Source organism: Salvia splendens, chromosome 17, assembly GCF_004379255.2.
Source record: "Salvia splendens isolate huo1 chromosome 17, SspV2, whole genome shotgun sequence".
Lineage (NCBI taxonomy): Eukaryota > Viridiplantae > Streptophyta > Magnoliopsida > Lamiales > Lamiaceae > Salvia > Salvia splendens.
The window spans coordinates 4661082-4682556 of NC_056048.1; the positions used below are offsets into that span (position 1 = coordinate 4661082).

The 21475-nt window shown below is 39.0% G+C and overlaps 7 long non-coding RNA genes across 7 annotated transcripts; 1 reads left to right on the top strand and 6 right to left on the bottom strand.

The window, feature by feature from the left end:
* Nucleotides 1–1988: 1988 nt before the first annotated feature.
* LOC121774098 lies at nucleotides 1989–3339 on the bottom strand. Its single transcript, XR_006044917.1, has 2 exons — nucleotides 2431–3339; nucleotides 1989–2297 (listed from the first exon to the last, which is right to left on the bottom strand). It is a non-coding gene; the product is annotated as an uncharacterized LOC121774098 (long non-coding RNA).
* Nucleotides 3340–4758: 1419 nt separating this feature from the next.
* LOC121774099 lies at nucleotides 4759–10620 on the top strand. Its single transcript, XR_006044918.1, has 3 exons — nucleotides 4759–4797; nucleotides 8396–9465; nucleotides 10562–10620. It is a non-coding gene; the product is annotated as an uncharacterized LOC121774099 (long non-coding RNA).
* LOC121774095 lies at nucleotides 5597–6947 on the bottom strand. The gene is made up of 2 exons (XR_006044914.1): nucleotides 6039–6947; nucleotides 5597–5905 (listed from the first exon to the last, which is right to left on the bottom strand). It is a non-coding gene; the product is annotated as an uncharacterized LOC121774095 (long non-coding RNA).
* On the bottom strand, nucleotides 9195–10545 carry LOC121774094. The gene is made up of 2 exons (XR_006044913.1): nucleotides 9637–10545; nucleotides 9195–9503 (listed from the first exon to the last, which is right to left on the bottom strand). It is a non-coding gene; the product is annotated as an uncharacterized LOC121774094 (long non-coding RNA).
* Nucleotides 10621–12801: 2181 nt separating the features above from the next.
* On the bottom strand, nucleotides 12802–14152 carry LOC121774096. Its single transcript, XR_006044915.1, has 2 exons — nucleotides 13244–14152; nucleotides 12802–13110 (listed from the first exon to the last, which is right to left on the bottom strand). It is a non-coding gene; the product is annotated as an uncharacterized LOC121774096 (long non-coding RNA).
* Nucleotides 14153–16407: 2255 nt separating this feature from the next.
* On the bottom strand, nucleotides 16408–17758 carry LOC121774097. Its single transcript, XR_006044916.1, has 2 exons — nucleotides 16850–17758; nucleotides 16408–16716 (listed from the first exon to the last, which is right to left on the bottom strand). It is a non-coding gene; the product is annotated as an uncharacterized LOC121774097 (long non-coding RNA).
* A 2256-nt stretch (nucleotides 17759–20014) lies between these two features.
* Nucleotides 20015–21365, bottom strand: LOC121774101. The gene is made up of 2 exons (XR_006044919.1): nucleotides 20457–21365; nucleotides 20015–20323 (listed from the first exon to the last, which is right to left on the bottom strand). It is a non-coding gene; the product is annotated as an uncharacterized LOC121774101 (long non-coding RNA).
* Nucleotides 21366–21475: the final 110 nt, after the last annotated feature.

The window sequence follows — 21475 nt, forward strand, 5'->3', positions numbered from 1 at the left end:
TCATTTAAAAAAATGGAGGGAACATTTTTTAGTACTTGAACTATGGATTGGTATCAATTTTGGTCCGTAACGTTTAAAAATGTCTTATGAAGTCCCTTAACTTCGATTTGATATCTTTTAAACTACTTTTTCACCGTTTGGATATTTTTGGAGCGAAGCTATCCTCAAGTCCCTAAAGCACATTTCAGTCTATTTGTAATAGAGAGACGCGGCTTTTTTGCCACAATTCAACTTTTCAAATAATTTGATACTCCCTCCGTTCGTGAATAGGAGTCCCTGTTTATTTTTACTATAAATAGTAATAGGGTCTCATATTTTCACTAACTTATTCTATTCATATTTCATTTAAAACTAATACACAAGTGAGACTCGTAATCCACTAACTTTTATTAACATTTCTTAAAACCCGTGCCGCCATGAAATAAGACTCCTAATGGCGGACGGAGGGAGTATCTTTTTGCAATTTTAATTGTTCTATCTCTCTTTCTCTCTTCCTCTTCATGTTAAATTCTCTAAATTCTGTCCCACATCGACTTGGTGAAGATCCCATCTAATCTATATAAGTGTGGATAACCCTCCCCCTTATGAGGCCTTTTAAGAGGTGAGTGGTCCATTTCTAATATGGTATCAGAGCGGGCCCAAGTCGATGATGGTTTTCTCTTTATCTCTTATCTACCTCACGAGTGGAAGACCGATGTCCTTTCCGGCCCACATCGATGATGGTTTCTCTTGCATTGCCTACCCACGTGATGGAAGACCGATGTCCTTTCCGGCCCACACGTGAGGGGGCGTGTTAAATTCTCTAAATTCTGTCCCACATCGACTTGGTGAAGATCCCATCTAATCTATATAAGTGTGGATAACACTCCCCCTTATGAGGCCTTTTAAGGGGTGAGTGGCCCATTTCTAATACTTCATAACATGAACTATTATTATTGCTGGTGAAGTTATGTTTTATCCCAAATCTTATTTACACACTTTATTATTGATGGTGAAGTTATGTTTGCTCACAAATCTAATTTACAAAATCGTTATTGTACTGGTATTGTTTAAGCGATTTATCAGAGAAGCGCTACTTACGTCACCTACCACACCTCTCTTGTTTTCCCCTTTCAATATAACCATTGTTTCATCATTTTTTAAAAATGTTTCTTTCATGCTTCAATCATTTAATATATGTAAGATATTTTATAATCGGATCCAATCACTGCTTTCCTCTCTGTTTGGGGAAACATAGAACAAATATCCTATTCACAATCTATATTTCCGTTTCAGTTCGAGGTGAACCAGTGCACAAAATGTTGTTTTTTCCCATTAATATCCATCCAAATTCATCGTGAAAGGTATGCCTCGTCCTCTTTATCGCACGCTTACACGTGAATTGTGTTTATTCCTACCTCTGTTTCAATCGTTTGGATTGTTTATTGCTGGATTAATATGTATTCATACACTCGCGATTTTGTTGTATGGATCGTTGAGTGTAACTTTTGGATCAATGCACGTTAAGATCATCAATGCCTATGATCTTTCAATCCAATTTCCCCATCTTTATTTTCCACACCAATCGTAAGGAAAAATAATTGGTTGATCAAACATAAATTAGTGGGGCGTTACTTTCTCAGAGTTTAATTTTTCTGTTTGAGAGTTAGTTTAATGATCATAAGTAAATAAATATCAATCCTCAAGAGGTGTTTAACCTTACAGGTTTATTGTGATTCATTTTATTGTTTATGCAACAAATCTCAATTAGCAGCTGTAAGTTTCTGTATGTGTTGTAACGCCCGACTTTTCCCTATTCCTTTAAGTTGTTTTGGATTACTGTCGAATCTTTTTTTTAGCCAACTATCGTTCCGTTTTATTTTGAGAGCCTATGAAATTTATTTTTTAAGAAGCCGAAATATTAAATAAAGATTCTGTAGAGATTTTCCTCCTCCATGATCTGCAAATAATTTTGAAAAAAAATAAAATAAATTAAAGTAATGAATGTCATATTAAAAAAAAGGGAAAACAGAATCATCCCACTCCCTATCCCACGTTGAAACCGTTTCCACCCATCCCACAAATCTCTCTCATATCCTTAACCCCCTTTCCCCTATATTAAATCTTCAACCATTACTTCTTCTTCTCACCCAACGTAGCTGCAAAAAAGAAAGCGAAAATCATTCTTCAACTTCTACTCAAGAAATTGGAGTCCTTTCGGCATCAAGACCCTGCCTTTTTAGCCTTGTGAACTTCACAATCCAAACTCAATTCACAGAGGTAACTTCCTACCCAGATTTGAAACATAAATTCGCATTCTGCATCCATATATCATATACGCCGCATCAATCTCCCAAACAAATAACTAATCAATAGCAATTAAGCAATCCAAAACCAATCGAACTTTACTCCCCTTGCTGCGAATCAAACTAAGAACGAAAAGAAACATACTTTGAATAAGAACCGATCTCTTCGGTTGAAAACGGGGCTGGTTAAATCGGGGCTGCAGGAGCGGCGTGTGCGTCGACGGGTGGTGCAGCTCGAACCTGCGACGGGTCGAGCGACGTTGGTGGTGTACGCGGTCGGCAGCAGCATCTCCTCCCAGCGACGGCTGCACGACCACCGGCGGCGGCACCCCTCCCCGCGGCTGGATCGAATGACTGCGCAGCAGCGGCGACAACGGACAGCAGCGACGACAGCGGCTGGCGAAGCTGGATGACCATCGTGACAGCAGCGGCCGGCGGCGGTGGATGAGGAGTCGGAGAAGCCGACGGATCTATTTTTTTTCGACGGGAGAGAGAAAGAAGAGGGAGAGAGAAGAGAGAGAACCGAGAGTGTGAATGTGAGGGGGGAAGTACATTTTGATTTTGGGCTTTTGCTATTAATTGGATGTTTGGGCCTCTTTAATTTAAATGAGATGTTTTGATTAGTTGGGCTTCATTAGTTGACATGGGTAAATTATTAAAGATGGGCTCCATTTAATTGTGGGGCTTTAATTTGTAGTTGGAGATATAAGGTGGGGAAATAATTAAACTTGAGGCTTTTAATTAAATCTTTGGGCCGATAATTAATAGTGGCGAATTATTTAATTAATTCCGGAATATTTCAACGAATGAATAATTATATCCTAAGTCCGAAATAAATACAGCTCGAGGGAAAAATGCTTGCGATAATTTAATTACTTTTATTAATTTTGGGGATTTTAATTCGATATCAAGGGGGAAATTACGAGGATCCATCGGAGCGATTATTGGCGTAAGCGGCCGAATAAGCGAAAAATTGAGAGAACAAGATAAAAGACTTCAAGTAGAGTGCATGCATTTTATTGATTTAATTGGAAAGTATGTTGATATATGTATTATATAAATTGTTAAAGGTGAATCATCGCAAGGGAATCGTGATCGCAAGGGAAAGAACGTAATTTCAAATTAAGCACTCGAGGTGGGCTTTCTTTTTAAATAAGGGCCATGCCCAAAGTATATTTTTATGTGAAAATGATATGAATATTTGTCATGTCTTGTTTTGTTTTATTCTATGGAACCTATCTGATGTGGCTTTTGCCATCAATGGATAATCGAATTCGGGTCTGTCTAGGGAGTGAGTCCCTATTCAGGCTAGTGTACACCTATGGAGATCGTGAGCCGTCTTTTGGGTCGGCCGGTCTAGTGACTTGGAATGTGGCCACGTTCCTTGTCATCAATGGATCAGATATGGTAGACATCTATGGGAAAATGGTTGATCAACCGAAATTTACGATGGAAATGATCTTAGTGTCTTGGGCGATTTCTAAAGTTAAAACCCCAAGGTCACTCAATGGTGGCATGATAAATACTTTTTATAAAATGATTTCGGCATGAGTCCACTGAGTGCATCAAGTACTCAGCCCTGCTTTTCTTTTAAAAATTGCAGGTTGAGCGTGACGGGTGCGGTGGGTGTTGAGCAAGACCGTTGAAGAAATTAAGTGTTTAGAATGTGTCATGTCTTCACACGTGGCATATTCCTTCTCTCAAATGCTTCCGCTAAGTAGTTGTCCTTCTTTTGAGTTCTTGTATTGTTGAGATACTCTGATTTTATTCGAGCTATTCCCATTTGTTTCGAGCTATGGTCGAGTTGTGTCGTTTTCCCCCTTTCTTCCCCGCTTCTTTAATCCTCCCCTAGTCGCGATCAACCGTGTTTTCTATCCTTAGAAAATATGGGCGTGACAAAGTGGTATCAGAGCAATTTTTCTTTCCGCTCTGGACCCGAGAGTCTTTTTCAGTCTTAGTCTAGACTTGTTTCGCTAGACTAAAATAATAGTGATAATAATAATGATAATAATAATTATGCATTGAAGGCTCAACATCCCGCTTCGCCACGCTCAATCAAGAAAGAGGTAATTAATTTTATGAAAATTTTTTATGAGAAAGTTTTCAGGAAAGAAGAAGAGAAGCTATGGTTAGGAAAAACAAAGTATGTTTTACAATGGGATATATGAGCTATGGACATGGTTATGAAAACAAAGTTTGTTTTACAATGGGATAAAAGAGCTATGGTTATGAAAACAAAGTATGTTTTACAATGGGATAGCAGAGCTATGGTTATGAAAATAAGTATGTTTTACATTGAGATAGATGAGCTTGGCTTATATAAAAAAATATATGTGTGTGTTTCGCGATATGTTATGCAATGGGGTGACTTGTCTTTTATGAAAAGATTTGATCAATGGAAAATGCTGTGTTTATGAATTGTTCGAAAATTTTTGAGTTTCGAGAAAATTAGTTTTAACTTTTTCGTTTGGAAAATTGAGCTATGGAAGTATGATGATATTTATGTTATGAGGTGCAAAGTATGATGCGTTATTCTATGGAGTGTTTTATACGATGGATGAAAGTTTATGCGAAAGTATATTTTAGTTTTGAGTCGAAACTTTTACTTTAAAAGTGAGATGTGGCAATTTTAGGAAAGTGTGAAAGAGTTTGAAGAAAGCTTTTGTGTCAAAATTTTATGAATGCAAATGTGAAGTGCGAAAGTGTTTAGCTATGAGATGTGAAAATGTTGTGTGTTTATCTTGTGGTATATATGACGTTAATTGTGGTAGATGTTGAGATGTGAGATGATGAAGTATGTTGCGAACATAGAGTGCTTATGTTGTAGACTAGATTGTGTATGCGCGAACCGTAGTTTTAAGTTGAAATAATCTATCACTTTCCCGAGTGACGAATACGAATGAGAATCTGAAAGTTGGGGTGAACCCCTAATTTGTCAAGGCACGACGAGACAAGGAGATCGAGAGTGCGAATGGAGGCCGGTGGACCATGAAACTTTTTCTTGGAATTGCGTGAAACTTTGGAGCAAGCTAGGTGCGAACCATTCAAAGGACGTAAGCAAATTTCGGGATGAAATTTTTGTTAAGATGGGTAGATTGTAACGCCCGACTTTTCCCTATTCCTTTAAGTTGTTTTGGATTACTGTCGAATCTTTTTTTTAGCCAACTATCGTTCCGTTTTATTTTGAGAGCCTATGGAATTTATTTTTTAAGAAGCCGAAATATTAAATAAAGATTCTGTAGAGATTTTCCTCCTCCATGATCTGCAAATAATTTTGAAAAAAAATAAAATAAATTAAAGTAATGAATGTCATATTAAAAAAAAGGGAAAACAGAATCATCCCACTCCCTATCCCACGTTGAAACCGTTTCCACCCATCCCACAAATCTCTCTCATATCCTTAACCCCCTTTCCCCTATATTAAATCTTCAACCATTACTTCTTCTTCTCACCCAACGTAGCTGCAAAAAAGAAAGCGAAAATCATTCTTCAACTTCTACTCAAGAAATTGGAGTCCTTTCGGCATCAAGACCCTGCCTTTTTAGCCTTGTGAACTTCACAATCCAAACTCAATTCACAGAGGTAACTTCCTACCCAGATTTGAAACATAAATTCGCATTCTGCATCCATATATCATATACGCCGCATCAATCTCCCAAACAAATAACTAATCAATAGCAATTAAGCAATCCAAAACCAATCGAACTTTACTCCCCTTGCTGCGAATCAAACTAAGAACGAAAAGAAACATACTTTGAATAAGAACCGATCTCTTCGGTTGAAAACGGGGCTGGTTAAATCGGGGCTGCAGGAGCGGCGTGTGCGTCGACGGGTGGTGCAGCTCGAACCTGCGACGGGTCGAGCGACGTTGGTGGTGTACGCGGTCGGCAGCAGCATCTCCTCCCAGCGACGGCTGCACGACCACCGGCGGCGGCACCCCTCCCCGCGGCTGGATCGAATGACTGCGCAGCAGCGGCGACAACGGACAGCAGCGACGACAGCGGCTGGCGAAGCTGGATGACCATCGTGACAGCAGCGGCCGGCGGCGGTGGATGAGGAGTCGGAGAAGCCGACGGATCTATTTTTTTTCGACGGGAGAGAGAAAGAAGAGGGAGAGAGAAGAGAGAGAACCGAGAGTGTGAATGTGAGGGGGGAAGTACATTTTGATTTTGGGCTTTTGCTATTAATTGGATGTTTGGGCCTCTTTAATTTAAATGAGATGTTTTGATTAGTTGGGCTTCATTAGTTGACATGGGTAAATTATTAAAGATGGGCTCCATTTAATTGTGGGGCTTTAATTTGTAGTTGGAGATATAAGGTGGGGAAATAATTAAACTTGAGGCTTTTAATTAAATCTTTGGGCCGATAATTAATAGTGGCGAATTATTTAATTAATTCCGGAATATTTCAACGAATGAATAATTATATCCTAAGTCCGAAATAAATACAGCTCGAGGGAAAAATGCTTGCGATAATTTAATTACTTTTATTAATTTTGGGGATTTTAATTCGATATCAAGGGGGAAATTACGAGGATCCATCGGAGCGATTATTGGCGTAAGCGGCCGAATAAGCGAAAAATTGAGAGAACAAGATAAAAGACTTCAAGTAGAGTGCATGCATTTTATTGATTTAATTGGAAAGTATGTTGATATATGTATTATATAAATTGTTAAAGGTGAATCATCGCAAGGGAATCGTGATCGCAAGGGAAAGAACGTAATTTCAAATTAAGCACTCGAGGTGGGCTTTCTTTTTAAATAAGGGCCATGCCCAAAGTATATTTTTATGTGAAAATGATATGAATATTTGTCATGTCTTGTTTTGTTTTATTCTATGGAACCTATCTGATGTGGCTTTTGCCATCAATGGATAATCGAATTCGGGTCTGTCTAGGGAGTGAGTCCCTATTCAGGCTAGTGTACACCTATGGAGATCGTGAGCCGTCTTTTGGGTCGGCCGGTCTAGTGACTTGGAATGTGTCCACGTTCCTTGTCATCAATGGATCAGATATGGTAGACATCTATGGGAAAATGGTTGATCAACCGAAATTTACGATGGAAATGATCTTAGTGTCTTGGGCGATTTCTAAAGTTAAAACCCCAAGGTCACTCAATGGTGGCATGATAAATACTTTTTATAAAATGATTTCGGCATGAGTCCACTGAGTGCATCAAGTACTCAGCCCTGCTTTTCTTTTAAAAATTGCAGGTTGAGCGTGACGGGTGCGGTGGGTGTTGAGCAAGACCGTTGAAGAAATTAAGTGTTTAGAATGTGTCATGTCTTCACACGTGGCATATTCCTTCTCTCAAATGCTTCCGCTAAGTAGTTGTCCTTCTTTTGAGTTCTTGTATTGTTGAGATACTCTGATTTTATTCGAGCTATTCCCATTTGTTTCGAGCTATGGTCGAGTTGTGTCGTTTTCCCCTTTCTTCCCCGCTTCTTTAATCCTCCCCTAGTCGCGATCAACCGTGTTTTCTATCCTTAGAAAATGCGGGCGTGACAAAGTGGTATCAGAGCAATTTTTCTTTCCGCTCTGGACCCGAGAGTCTTTTTCAGTCTTAGTCTAGACTTGTTTCGCTAGACTAAAATAATAGTGATAATAATAATGATAATAATAATTATGCATTGAAGGCTCAACATCCCGCTTCGCCACGCTCAATCAAGAAAGAGGTAATTAATTTTATGAAAATTTTTTATGAGAAAGTTTTCAGGAAAGAAGAAGAGAAGCTATGGTTAGGAAAAACAAAGTATGTTTTACAATGGGATATATGAGCTATGGACATGGTTATGAAAACAAAGTTTGTTTTACAATGGGATAAAAGAGCTATGGTTATGAAAACAAAGTATGTTTTACAATGGGATAGCAGAGCTATGGTTATGAAAATAAGTATGTTTTACATTGAGATAGATGAGCTTGGCTTATATAAAAAAATATATGTGTGTGTTTCGCGATATGTTATGCAATGGGGTGACTTGTCTTTTATGAAAAGATTTGATCAATGGAAAATGTTGTGCTTATTAATTGTTCGAAAATTTTTGAGTTTCGAGAAAAATAGTTTTAACTTTTTTCGTTGGAAAATTGAGCTATGGAAGTGTGATGTTATGAGGTGCAAAGTATGATGCGTTATTCTATGGAGTGTTTTATACGATGGATGAAAGTTTATGCGAAAGTATATTTTAGTTTTGAGTCGAAACTTTTACTTTAAAAGTGAGATGTGGCAATTTTAGGAAAGTGTGAAAGAGTTTGAAGAAAGCTTTTGTGTCAAAATTTTATGAATGCAAATGTGAAGTGCGAAAGTGTTTAGCTATGAGATGTGAAAATGTTGTGTGTTTATCTTGTGGTATATATGACGTTAATTGTGGTAGATGTTGAGATGTGAGATGATGAAGTATGTTGCGAACATAGAGTGCTTATGTTGTAGACTAGATTGTGTATGCGCGAACCGTAGTTTTAAGTTGAAATAATCTATCACTTTCCCGAGTGACGAATACGAATGAGAATCTGAAAGTTGGGGTGAACCCCTAATTTGTCAAGGCACGACGAGACAAGGAGATCGAGAGTGCGAATGGAGGCCGGTGGACCATGAAACTTTTTCTTGGAATTGCGTGAAACTTTGGAGCAAGCTAGGTGCGAACCATTCAAAGGACGTAAGCAAATTTCGGGACGAAATTTTTGTTAAGATGGGTAGATTGTAACGCCCGACTTTTCCCTATTCCTTTAAGTTGTTTTGGATTACTGTCGAATCTTTTTTTTAGCCAACTATCGTTCCGTTTTATTTTGAGAGCCTATGGAATTTATTTTTTAAGAAGCCGAAATATTAAATAAAGATTCTGTAGAGATTTTCCTCCTCCATGATCTGCAAATAATTTTGAAAAAAAATAAAATAAATTAAAGTAATGAATGTCATATTAAAAAAAAGGGAAAACAGAATCATCCCACTCCCTATCCCACGTTGAAACCGTTTCCACCCATCCCACAAATCTCTCTCATATCCTTAACCCCCTTTCCCCTATATTAAATCTTCAACCATTACTTCTTCTTCTCACCCAACGTAGCTGCAAAAAAGAAAGCGAAAATCATTCTTCAACTTCTACTCAAGAAATTGGAGTCCTTTCGGCATCAAGACCCTGCCTTTTTAGCCTTGTGAACTTCACAATCCAAACTCAATTCACAGAGGTAACTTCCTACCCAGATTTGAAACATAAATTCGCATTCTGCATCCATATATCATATACGCCGCATCAATCTCCCAAACAAATAACTAATCAATAGCAATTAAGCAATCCAAAACCAATCGAACTTTACTCCCCTTGCTGCGAATCAAACTAAGAACGAAAAGAAACATACTTTGAATAAGAACCGATCTCTTCGGTTGAAAACGGGGCTGGTTAAATCGGGGCTGCAGGAGCGGCGTGTGCGTCGACGGGTGGTGCAGCTCGAACCTGCGACGGGTCGAGCGACGTTGGTGGTGTACGCGGTCGGCAGCAGCATCTCCTCCCAGCGACGGCTGCACGACCACCGGCGGCGGCACCCCTCCCCGCGGCTGGATCGAATGACTGCGCAGCAGCGGCGACAACGGACAGCAGCGACGACAGCGGCTGGCGAAGCTGGATGACCATCGTGACAGCAGCGGCCGGCGGCGGTGGATGAGGAGTCGGAGAAGCCGACGGATCTATTTTTTTTCGACGGGAGAGAGAAAGAAGAGGGAGAGAGAAGAGAGAGAACCGAGAGTGTGAATGTGAGGGGGGAAGTACATTTTGATTTTGGGCTTTTGCTATTAATTGGATGTTTGGGCCTCTTTAATTTAAATGAGATGTTTTGATTAGTTGGGCTTCATTAGTTGACATGGGTAAATTATTAAAGATGGGCTCCATTTAATTGTGGGGCTTTAATTTGTAGTTGGAGATATAAGGTGGGGAAATAATTAAACTTGAGGCTTTTAATTAAATCTTTGGGCCGATAATTAATAGTGGCGAATTATTTAATTAATTCCGGAATATTTCAACGAATGAATAATTATATCCTAAGTCCGAAATAAATACAGCTCGAGGGAAAAATGCTTGCGATAATTTAATTACTTTTATTAATTTTGGGGATTTTAATTCGATATCAAGGGGGAAATTACGAGGATCCATCGGAGCGATTATTGGCGTAAGCGGCCGAATAAGCGAAAAATTGAGAGAACAAGATAAAAGACTTCAAGTAGAGTGCATGCATTTTATTGATTTAATTGGAAAGTATGTTGATATATGTATTATATAAATTGTTAAAGGTGAATCATCGCAAGGGAATCGTGATCGCAAGGGAAAGAACGTAATTTCAAATTAAGCACTCGAGGTGGGCTTTCTTTTTAAATAAGGGCCATGCCCAAAGTATATTTTTATGTGAAAATGATATGAATATTTGTCATGTCTTGTTTTGTTTTATTCTATGGAACCTATCTGATGTGGCTTTTGCCATCAATGGATAATCGAATTCGGGTCTGTCTAGGGAGTGAGTCCCTATTCAGGCTAGTGTACACCTATGGAGATCGTGAGCCGTCTTTTGGGTCGGCCGGTCTAGTGACTTGGAATGTGGCCACGTTCCTTGTCATCAATGGATCAGATATGGTAGACATCTATGGGAAAATGGTTGATCAACCGAAATTTACGATGGAAATGATCTTAGTGTCTTGGGCGATTTCTAAAGTTAAAACCCCAAGGTCACTCAATGGTGGCATGATAAATACTTTTTATAAAATGTTTTCGGCATGAGTCCACTGAGTGCATCAAGTACTCAGCCCTGCTTTTCTTTTAAAAATTGCAGGTTGAGCGTGACGGGTGCGGTGGGTGTTGAGCAAGACCGTTGAAGAAATTAAGTGTTTAGAATGTGTCATGTCTTCACACGTGGCATATTCCTTCTCTCAAATGCTTCCGCTAAGTAGTTGTCCTTCTTTTGAGTTCTTGTATTGTTGAGATACTCTGATTTTATTCGAGCTATTCCCATTTGTTTCGAGCTATGGTCGAGTTGTGTCGTTTTCCCCTTTCTTCCCCGCTTCTTTAATCCTCCCCTAGTCGCGATCAACCGTGTTTTCTATCCTTAGAAAATGCGGGCGTGACAAAGTGGTATCAGAGCAATTTTTCTTTCCGCTCTGGACCCGAGAGTCTTTTTCAGTCTTAGTCTAGACTTGTTTCGCTAGACTAAAATAATAGTGATAATAATAATGATAATAATAATTATGCATTGAAGGCTCAACATCCCGCTTCGCCACGCTCAATCAAGAAAGAGGTAATTAATTTTATGAAAATTTTTTATGAGAAAGTTTTCAGGAAAGAAGAAGAGAAGCTATGGTTAGGAAAAACAAAGTATGTTTTACAATGGGATATATGAGCTATGGACATGGTTATGAAAACAAAGTTTGTTTTACAATGGGATAAAAGAGCTATGGTTATGAAAACAAAGTATGTTTTACAATGGGATAGCAGAGCTATGGTTATGAAAATAAGTATGTTTTACATTGAGATAGATGAGCTTGGCTTATATAAAAAAATATATGTGTGTGTTTCGCGATATGTTATGCAATGGGGTGACTTGTCTTTTATGAAAAGATTTGATCAATGGAAAATGCTGTGTTTATGAATTGTTCGAAAATTTTTGAGTTTCGAGAAAATTAGTTTTAACTTTTTCGTTTGGAAAATTGAGCTATGGAAGTATGATGATATTTATGTTATGAGGTGCAAAGTATGATGCGTTATTCTATGGAGTGTTTTATACGATGGATGAAAGTTTATGCGAAAGTATATTTTAGTTTTGAGTCGAAACTTTTACTTTAAAAGTGAGATGTGGCAATTTTAGGAAAGTGTGAAAGAGTTTGAAGAAAGCTTTTGTGTCAAAATTTTATGAATGCAAATGTGAAGTGCGAAAGTGTTTAGCTATGAGATGTGAAAATGTTGTGTGTTTATCTTGTGGTATATATGACGTTAATTGTGGTAGATGTTGAGATGTGAGATGATGAAGTATGTTGCGAACATAGAGTGCTTATGTTGTAGACTAGATTGTGTATGCGCGAACCGTAGTTTTAAGTTGAAATAATCTATCACTTTCCCGAGTGACGAATACGAATGAGAATCTGAAAGTTGGGGTGAACCCCTAATTTGTCAAGGCACGACGAGACAAGGAGATCGAGAGTGCGAATGGAGGCCGGTGGACCATGAAACTTTTTCTTGGAATTGCGTGAAACTTTGGAGCAAGCTAGGTGCGAACCATTCAAAGGACGTAAGCAAATTTCGGGATGAAATTTTTGTTAAGATGGGTAGATTGTAACGCCCGACTTTTCCCTATTCCTTTAAGTTGTTTTGGATTACTGTCGAATCTTTTTTTTAGCCAACTATCGTTCCGTTTTATTTTGAGAGCCTATGGAATTTATTTTTTAAGAAGCCGAAATATTAAATAAAGATTCTGTAGAGATTTTCCTCCTCCATGATCTGCAAATAATTTTGAAAAAAAATAAAATAAATTAAAGTAATGAATGTCATATTAAAAAAAAGGGAAAACAGAATCATCCCACTCCCTATCCCACGTTGAAACCGTTTCCACCCATCCCACAAATCTCTCTCATATCCTTAACCCCCTTTCCCCTATATTAAATCTTCAACCATTACTTCTTCTTCTCACCCAACGTAGCTGCAAAAAAGAAAGCGAAAATCATTCTTCAACTTCTACTCAAGAAATTGGAGTCCTTTCGGCATCAAGACCCTGCCTTTTTAGCCTTGTGAACTTCACAATCCAAACTCAATTCACAGAGGTAACTTCCTACCCAGATTTGAAACATAAATTCGCATTCTGCATCCATATATCATATACGCCGCATCAATCTCCCAAACAAATAACTAATCAATAGCAATTAAGCAATCCAAAACCAATCGAACTTTACTCCCCTTGCTGCGAATCAAACTAAGAACGAAAAGAAACATACTTTGAATAAGAACCGATCTCTTCGGTTGAAAACGGGGCTGGTTAAATCGGGGCTGCAGGAGCGGCGTGTGCGTCGACGGGTGGTGCAGCTCGAACCTGCGACGGGTCGAGCGACGTTGGTGGTGTACGCGGTCGGCAGCAGCATCTCCTCCCAGCGACGGCTGCACGACCACCGGCGGCGGCACCCCTCCCCGCGGCTGGATCGAATGACTGCGCAGCAGCGGCGACAACGGACAGCAGCGACGACAGCGGCTGGCGAAGCTGGATGACCATCGTGACAGCAGCGGCCGGCGGCGGTGGATGAGGAGTCGGAGAAGCCGACGGATCTATTTTTTTTCGACGGGAGAGAGAAAGAAGAGGGAGAGAGAAGAGAGAGAACCGAGAGTGTGAATGTGAGGGGGGAAGTACATTTTGATTTTGGGCTTTTGCTATTAATTGGATGTTTGGGCCTCTTTAATTTAAATGAGATGTTTTGATTAGTTGGGCTTCATTAGTTGACATGGGTAAATTATTAAAGATGGGCTCCATTTAATTGTGGGGCTTTAATTTGTAGTTGGAGATATAAGGTGGGGAAATAATTAAACTTGAGGCTTTTAATTAAATCTTTGGGCCGATAATTAATAGTGGCGAATTATTTAATTAATTCCGGAATATTTCAACGAATGAATAATTATATCCTAAGTCCGAAATAAATACAGCTCGAGGGAAAAATGCTTGCGATAATTTAATTACTTTTATTAATTTTGGGGATTTTAATTCGATATCAAGGGGGAAATTACGAGGATCCATCGGAGCGATTATTGGCGTAAGCGGCCGAATAAGCGAAAAATTGAGAGAACAAGATAAAAGACTTCAAGTAGAGTGCATGCATTTTATTGATTTAATTGGAAAGTATGTTGATATATGTATTATATAAATTGTTAAAGGTGAATCATCGCAAGGGAATCGTGATCGCAAGGGAAAGAACGTAATTTCAAATTAAGCACTCGAGGTGGGCTTTCTTTTTAAATAAGGGCCATGCCCAAAGTATATTTTTATGTGAAAATGATATGAATATTTGTCATGTCTTGTTTTGTTTTATTCTATGGAACCTATCTGATGTGGCTTTTGCCATCAATGGATAATCGAATTCGGGTCTGTCTAGGGAGTGAGTCCCTATTCAGGCTAGTGTACACCTATGGAGATCGTGAGCCGTCTTTTGGGTCGGCCGGTCTAGTGACTTGGAATGTGTCCACGTTCCTTGTCATCAATGGATCAGATATGGTAGACATCTATGGGAAAATGGTTGATCAACCGAAATTTACGATGGAAATGATCTTAGTGTCTTGGGCGATTTCTAAAGTTAAAACCCCAAGGTCACTCAATGGTGGCATGATAAATACTTTTTATAAAATGATTTCGGCATGAGTCCACTGAGTGCATCAAGTACTCAGCCCTGCTTTTCTTTTAAAAATTGCAGGTTGAGCGTGACGGGTGCGGTGGGTGTTGAGCAAGACCGTTGAAGAAATTAAGTGTTTAGAATGTGTCATGTCTTCACACGTGGCATATTCCTTCTCTCAAATGCTTCCGCTAAGTAGTTGTCCTTCTTTTGAGTTCTTGTATTGTTGAGATACTCTGATTTTATTCGAGCTATTCCCATTTGTTTCGAGCTATGGTCGAGTTGTGTCGTTTTCCCCTTTCTTCCCCGCTTCTTTAATCCTCCCCTAGTCGCGATCAACCGTGTTTTCTATCCTTAGAAAATGCGGGCGTGACAAAGTGGTATCAGAGCAATTTTTCTTTCCGCTCTGGACCCGAGAGTCTTTTCAGTCTTAGTCTAGACTTGTTTCGCTAGACTAAAATAATAGTGATAATAATAATGATAATAATAATTATGCATTGAAGGCTCAACATCCCGCTTCGCCACGCTCAATCAAGAAAGAGGTAATTAATTTTATGAAAATTTTTTATGAGAAAGTTTTCAGGAAAGAAGAAGAGAAGCTATGGTTAGGAAAAACAAAGTATGTTTTACAATGGGATATATGAGCTATGGACATGGTTATGAAAACAAAGTTTGTTTTACAATGGGATAAAAGAGCTATGGTTATGAAAACAAAGTATGTTTTACAATGGGATAGCAGAGCTATGGTTATGAAAATAAGTATGTTTTACATTGAGATAGATGAGCTTGGCTTATATAAAAAAATATATGTGTGTGTTTCGCGATATGTTATGCAATGGGGTGACTTGTCTTTTATGAAAAGATTTGATCAATGGAAAATGCTGTGTTTATGAATTGTTCGAAAATTTTTGAGTTTCGAGAAAATTAGTTTTAACTTTTTCGTTTGGAAAATTGAGCTATGGAAGTATGATGATATTTATGTTATGAGGTGCAAAGTATGATGCGTTATTCTATGGAGTGTTTTATACGATGGATGAAAGTTTATGCGAAAGTATATTTTAGTTTTGAGTCGAAACTTTTACTTTAAAAGTGAGATGTGGCAATTTTAGGAAAGTGTGAAAGAGTTTGAAGAAAGCTTTTGTGTCAAAATTTTATGAATGCAAATGTGAAGTGCGAAAGTGTTTAGCTATGAGATGTGAAAATGTTGTGTGTTTATCTTGTGGTATATATGACGTTAATTGTGGTAGATGTTGAGATGTGAGATGATGAAGTATGTTGCGAACATAGAGTGCTTATGTTGTAGACTAGATTATGTATGCGCGAACCGTAGTTTTAAGTTGAAATAATCTATCACTTTCCCGAGTGACGAATACGAATGAGAATCTGAAAGTTGGGGTGAACCCCTAATTTGTCAAGGCACGACGAGACAAGGAGATCGAGAGTGCGAATGGAGGCCGGTGGACCATGAAACTTTTTCTTGGAATTGCGTGAAACTTTGGAGCAAGCTAGGTGCGAACCATTCAAAGGACGTAAGCAAATTTCGGGATGAAATTTTTGTTAAGATGGGTAGATTGTAACGCCCGACTTTTCCCTATTCCTTTAAGTTGTTTTGGATTACTGTCGAATCTTTTTTTTAGCCAACTATCGTTCCGTTTTATTTTGAGAGCCTATGGAATTTATTTTTTAAGAAGCCGAAATATTAAATAAAGATTCTGTAGAGATTTTCCTCCTCCATGATCTGCAAATAATTTTGAAAAAAAATAAAATAAATTAAAGTAATGAATGTCATATTAAAAAAAAGGGAAAACAGAATCATCCCACTCCCTATCCCACGTTGAAACCGTTTCCACCCATCCCACAAATCTCTCTCATATCCTTAACCCCCTTTCCCCTATATTAAATCTTCAACCATTACTTCTTCTTCTCACCCAACGTAGCTGCAAAAAAGAAAGCGAAAATCATTCTTCAACTTCTACTCAAGAAATTGGAGTCCTTTCGGCATCAAGACCCTGCCTTTTTAGCCTTGTGAACTTCACAATCCAAACTCAATTCACAGAGGTAACTTCCTACCCAGATTTGAAACATAAATTCGCATTCTGCATCCATATATCATATACGCCGCATCAATCTCCCAAACAAATAACTAATCAATAGCAATTAAGCAATCCAAAACCAATCGAACTTTACTCCCCTTGCTGCGAATCAAACTAAGAACGAAAAGAAACATACTTTGAATAAGAACCGATCTCTTCGGTTGAAAACGGGGCTGGTTAAATCGGGGCTGCAGGAGCGGCGTGTGCGTCGACGGGTGGTGCAGCTCGAACCTGCGACGGGTCGAGCGACGTTGGTGGTGTACGCGGTCGGCAGCAGCATCTCCTCCCAGCGACGGCTGCACGACCACCGGCGGCGGCACCCCTCCCCGCGGCTGGATCGAATGACTGCGCAGCAGCGGCGACAACGGACAGCAGCGACGACAGCGGCTGGCGAAGCTGGATGACCATCGTGACAGCAGCGGCCGGCGGCGGTGGATGAGGAGTCGGAGAAGCCGACGGATCTATTTTTTTTCGACGGGAGAGAGAAAGAAGAGGGAGAGAGAAGAGAGAGAACCGAGAGTGTGAATGTGAGGGGGGAAGTACATTTTGATTTTGGGCTTTTGCTATTAATTGGATGTTTGGGCCTCTTTAATTTAAATGAGATGTTTTGATTAGTTGGGCTTCATTAGTTGACATGGGTAAATTATTAAAGATGGGCTCCATTTAATTGTGGGGCTTTAATTTGTAGTTGGAGATATAAGGTGGGGAAATAATTAAACTTGAGGCTTTTAATTAAATCTTTGGGCCGATAATTAATAGTGGCGAATTATTTAATTAATTCCGGAATATTTCAACGAATGAATAATTATATCCTAAGTCCGAAATAAATACAGCTCGAGGGAAAAATGCTTGCGATAATTTAATTACTTTTATTAATTTTGGGGATTTTAATTCGATATCAAGGGGGAAATTACGAGGATCCATCGGAGCGATTATTGGCGTAAGCGGCCGAATAAGCGAAAAATTGAGAGAACAAGATAAAAGACTTCAAGTAGAGTGCATGCATTTTATTGATTTAATTGGAAAGTATGTTGATATATGTATTATATAAATTGTTAAAGGTGAATCATCGCAAGGGAATCGTGATCGCAAGGGAAAGAACGTAATTTCAAATTAAGCACTCGAGGTGGGCTTTCTTTTTAAATAAGGGCCATGCCCAAAGTATATTTTTATGTGAAAATGATATGAATATTTGTCATGTCTTGTTTTGTTTTATTCTATGGAACCTATCTGATGTGGCTTTTGCCATCAATGGATAATCAAATTCGGGTCTGTCTAGGGAGTGAGTCCCTATTCAGGCTAGTGTACACCTATGGAGATCGTGAGCCGTCTTTTGGGTTGGCCGGTCTAGTGACTTGGAATGTGGCCACGTTCCTTGTCATCAATGGATCAGATATGGTAGACATCTATGGGAAAATGGTTGATCAACCGAAATTTACGATGGAAATGATCTTAGTGTCTTGGGCGATTTCTAAAGTTAAAACCCCAAGGTCACTCAATGGTGGCATGATAAATACTTTTTATAAAATGATTTCGGCATGAGTCCACTGAGTGCATCAAGTACTCAGCCCTGCTTTTCTTTTAAAAATTGCAGGTTGAGCGTGACGGGTGCGGTGGGTGTTGAGCAAGACCGTTGAAGAAATTAAGTGTTTAGAATGTGTCATGTCTTCACACGTGGCATATTCCTTCTCTCAAATGCTTCCGCTAAGTAGTTGTCCTTCTTTTGAGTTCTTGTATTGTTGAGATACTCTGATTTTATTCGAGCTATTCCCATTTGTTTCGAGCTATGGTCGAGTTGTGTCGTTTTCCCCTTTCTTCCCCGCTTCTTTAATCCTCCCCTAGTCGCGATCAACCGTGTTTTCTATCCTTAGAAAATGCGGGCGTGACAAAGTGGTATCAGAGCAATTTTTCTTTCCGCTCTGGACCCGAGAGTCTTTCTCAGTCTTAGTCTAGACTTGTTTCGCTAGACTAAAATAATAGTGATAATAATAATGATAATAATAATTATGCATTGAAGGCTCAACATCCCGCTTCGCCACGCTCAATCAAGAAAGAGGTAATTAATTTTATGAAAATTTTTTATGAGAAAGTTTTCAGGAAAGAAGAAGAGAAGCTATGGTTAGGAAAAACAAAGTATGTTTTACAATGGGATATATGAGCTATGGACATGGTTATGAAAACAAAGTTTGTTTTACAATGGGATAAAAGAGCTATGGTTATGAAAACAAAGTATGTTTTACAATGGGATAGCAGAGCTATGGTTATGAAAATAAGTATGTTTTACATTGAGATAGATGAGCTTGGCTTATATAAAAAAATATATGTGTGTGTTTCGCGATATGTTATGCAATGGGGTGACTTGTCTTTTATGAAAAGATTTGATCAATGGAAAATGCTGTGTTTCTGAATTGTTCAAAAATTTTTGAGTTTCGAGAAAAATAGTTTTAACTTTTTCGTTTGGAAAATTGAGCTATGGAAGTATGATGATATTTATGTTATGAGGTGCAAAGTATGATGCGTTATTCTGTGGAGTGTTTTATACGATGGATGAAAGTTTATGCGAAAGTATATTTTAGTTTTGAGTCGAAACTTTTACTTTAAAAGTGAGATGTGGCAATTTTAGGAAAGTGTGAAAGAGTTTGAAGAAAGCTTTTGTGTCAAAATTTTATGAATGCAAATGTGAAGTGCGAAAGTGTTTAGCTATGAGATGTGAAAATGTTGTGTGTTTATCTTGTGGTATATATGACGTTAATTGTGGTAGATGTTGAGATGTGAGATGATGAAGTATGTTGCGAACATAGAGTGCTTATGTTGTAGACTAGATTGTGTATGCGCGAACCGTAGTTTTAAGTTGAAATAATCTATCACTTTCCCGAGTGACGAATACGAATGAGAATCTGAAAGTTGGGGTGAACCCCTAATTTGTCAAGGCACGACGAGACAAGGAGATCGAGAGTGCGAATGGAGGCCGGTGGACCATGAAACTTTTTCTTGGAATTGCGTGAAACTTTGGAGCAAGCTAGGTGCGAACCATTCAAAGGACGTAAGCAAATTTCGGGACGAAATTTTTGTTAAGATGGGTAGATTGTAACGCCCGACTTTTCCCTATTCCTTTAAGTTGTTTTGGATTACTGTCGAATCTTTTTTTTAGCCAACTATCGTTCCGTTTTATTTTGAGAGCCTATGGAATTTATTTTTTAAGAAGCCGAAATATTAAATAAAGATTCTGTAGAGATTTTCCTCCTCCATGATCTGCAAATAATTTTGAAAAAAAATAAAATAAATTAAAGTAATGAATGTCATATTAAAAAAAAGGGAAAACAGAATCATCCCACTCCCTATCCCACGTTGAAACCGTTTCCACCCATCCCACAAATCTCTCTCATATCCTTAACCCCCTTTCCCCTATATTAAATCTTCAACCATTACTTCTTCTTCTCACCCAACGTAGCTGCAAAAAAGAAAGCGAAAATCATTCTTCAACTTCTACTCAAGAAATTGGAGTCCTTTCGGCATCAAGACCCTGCCTTTTTAGCCTTGTGAACTTCACAATCCAAACTCAATTCACAGAGGTAACTTCCTACCCAGATTTGAAACATAAATTCGCATTCTGCATCCATATATCATATACGCCGCATCAATCTCCCAAACAAATAACTAATCAATAGCAATTAAGCAATCCAAAACCAATCGAACTTTACTCCCCTTGCTGCGAATCAAACTAAGAACGAAAAGAAACATACTTTGAATAAGAACCGATCTCTTCGGTTGAAAACGGGGCTGGTTAAATCGGGGCTGCAGGAGCGGCGTGTGCGTCGACGGGTGGTGCAGCTCGAACCTGCGACGGGTCGAGCGACGTTGGTGGTGTACGCGGTCGGCAGCAGCATCTCCTCCCAGCGACGGCTGCACGACCACCGGCGGCGGCACCCCTCCCCGCGGCTGGATCGAATGACTGCGCAGCAGCGGCGACAACGGACAGCAGCGACGACAGCGGCTGGCGAAGCTGGATGACCATCGTGACAGCAGCGGCCGGCGGCGGTGGATGAGGAGTCGGAGAAGCCGACGGATCTATTTTTTTTCGACGGGAGAGAGAAAGAAGAGGGAGAGAGAAGAGAGAGAACCGAGAGTGTGAATGTGAGGGGGGAAGTACATTTTGATTTTGGGCTTTTGCTATTAATTGGATGTTTGGGCCTCTTTAATTTAAATGAGATGTTTTGATTAGTTGGGCTTCATTAGTTGACATGGGTAAATTATTAAAGATGGGCTCCATTTAATTGTGGGGCTTTAATTTGTAGTTGGAGATATAAGGTGGGGAAATAATTAAACTTGAGGCTTTTAATTAAATCTTTGGGCCGATAATTAATAGTGGCGAATTATTTAATTAATTCCGGAATATTTCAACGAATGAATAATTATATCCTAAGTCCGAAATAAATACAGCTCGAGGGAAAAATGCTTGCGATAATTTAATTACTTTTATTAATTTTGGGGATTTTAATTCGATATCAAGGGGGAAATTACGAGGATCCATCGGAGCGATTATTGGCGTAAGCGGCCGAATAAGCGAAAAATTGAGAGAACAAGATAAAAGACTTCAAGTAGAGTGCATGCATTTTATTGATTTAATTGGAAAGTATGTTGATATATGTATTATATAAATTGTTAAAGGTGAATCATCGCAAGGGAATCGTGATCGCAAGGGAAAGAACGTAATTTCAAATTAAGCACTCGAGGTGGGCTTTCTTTTTAAATAAGGGCCATG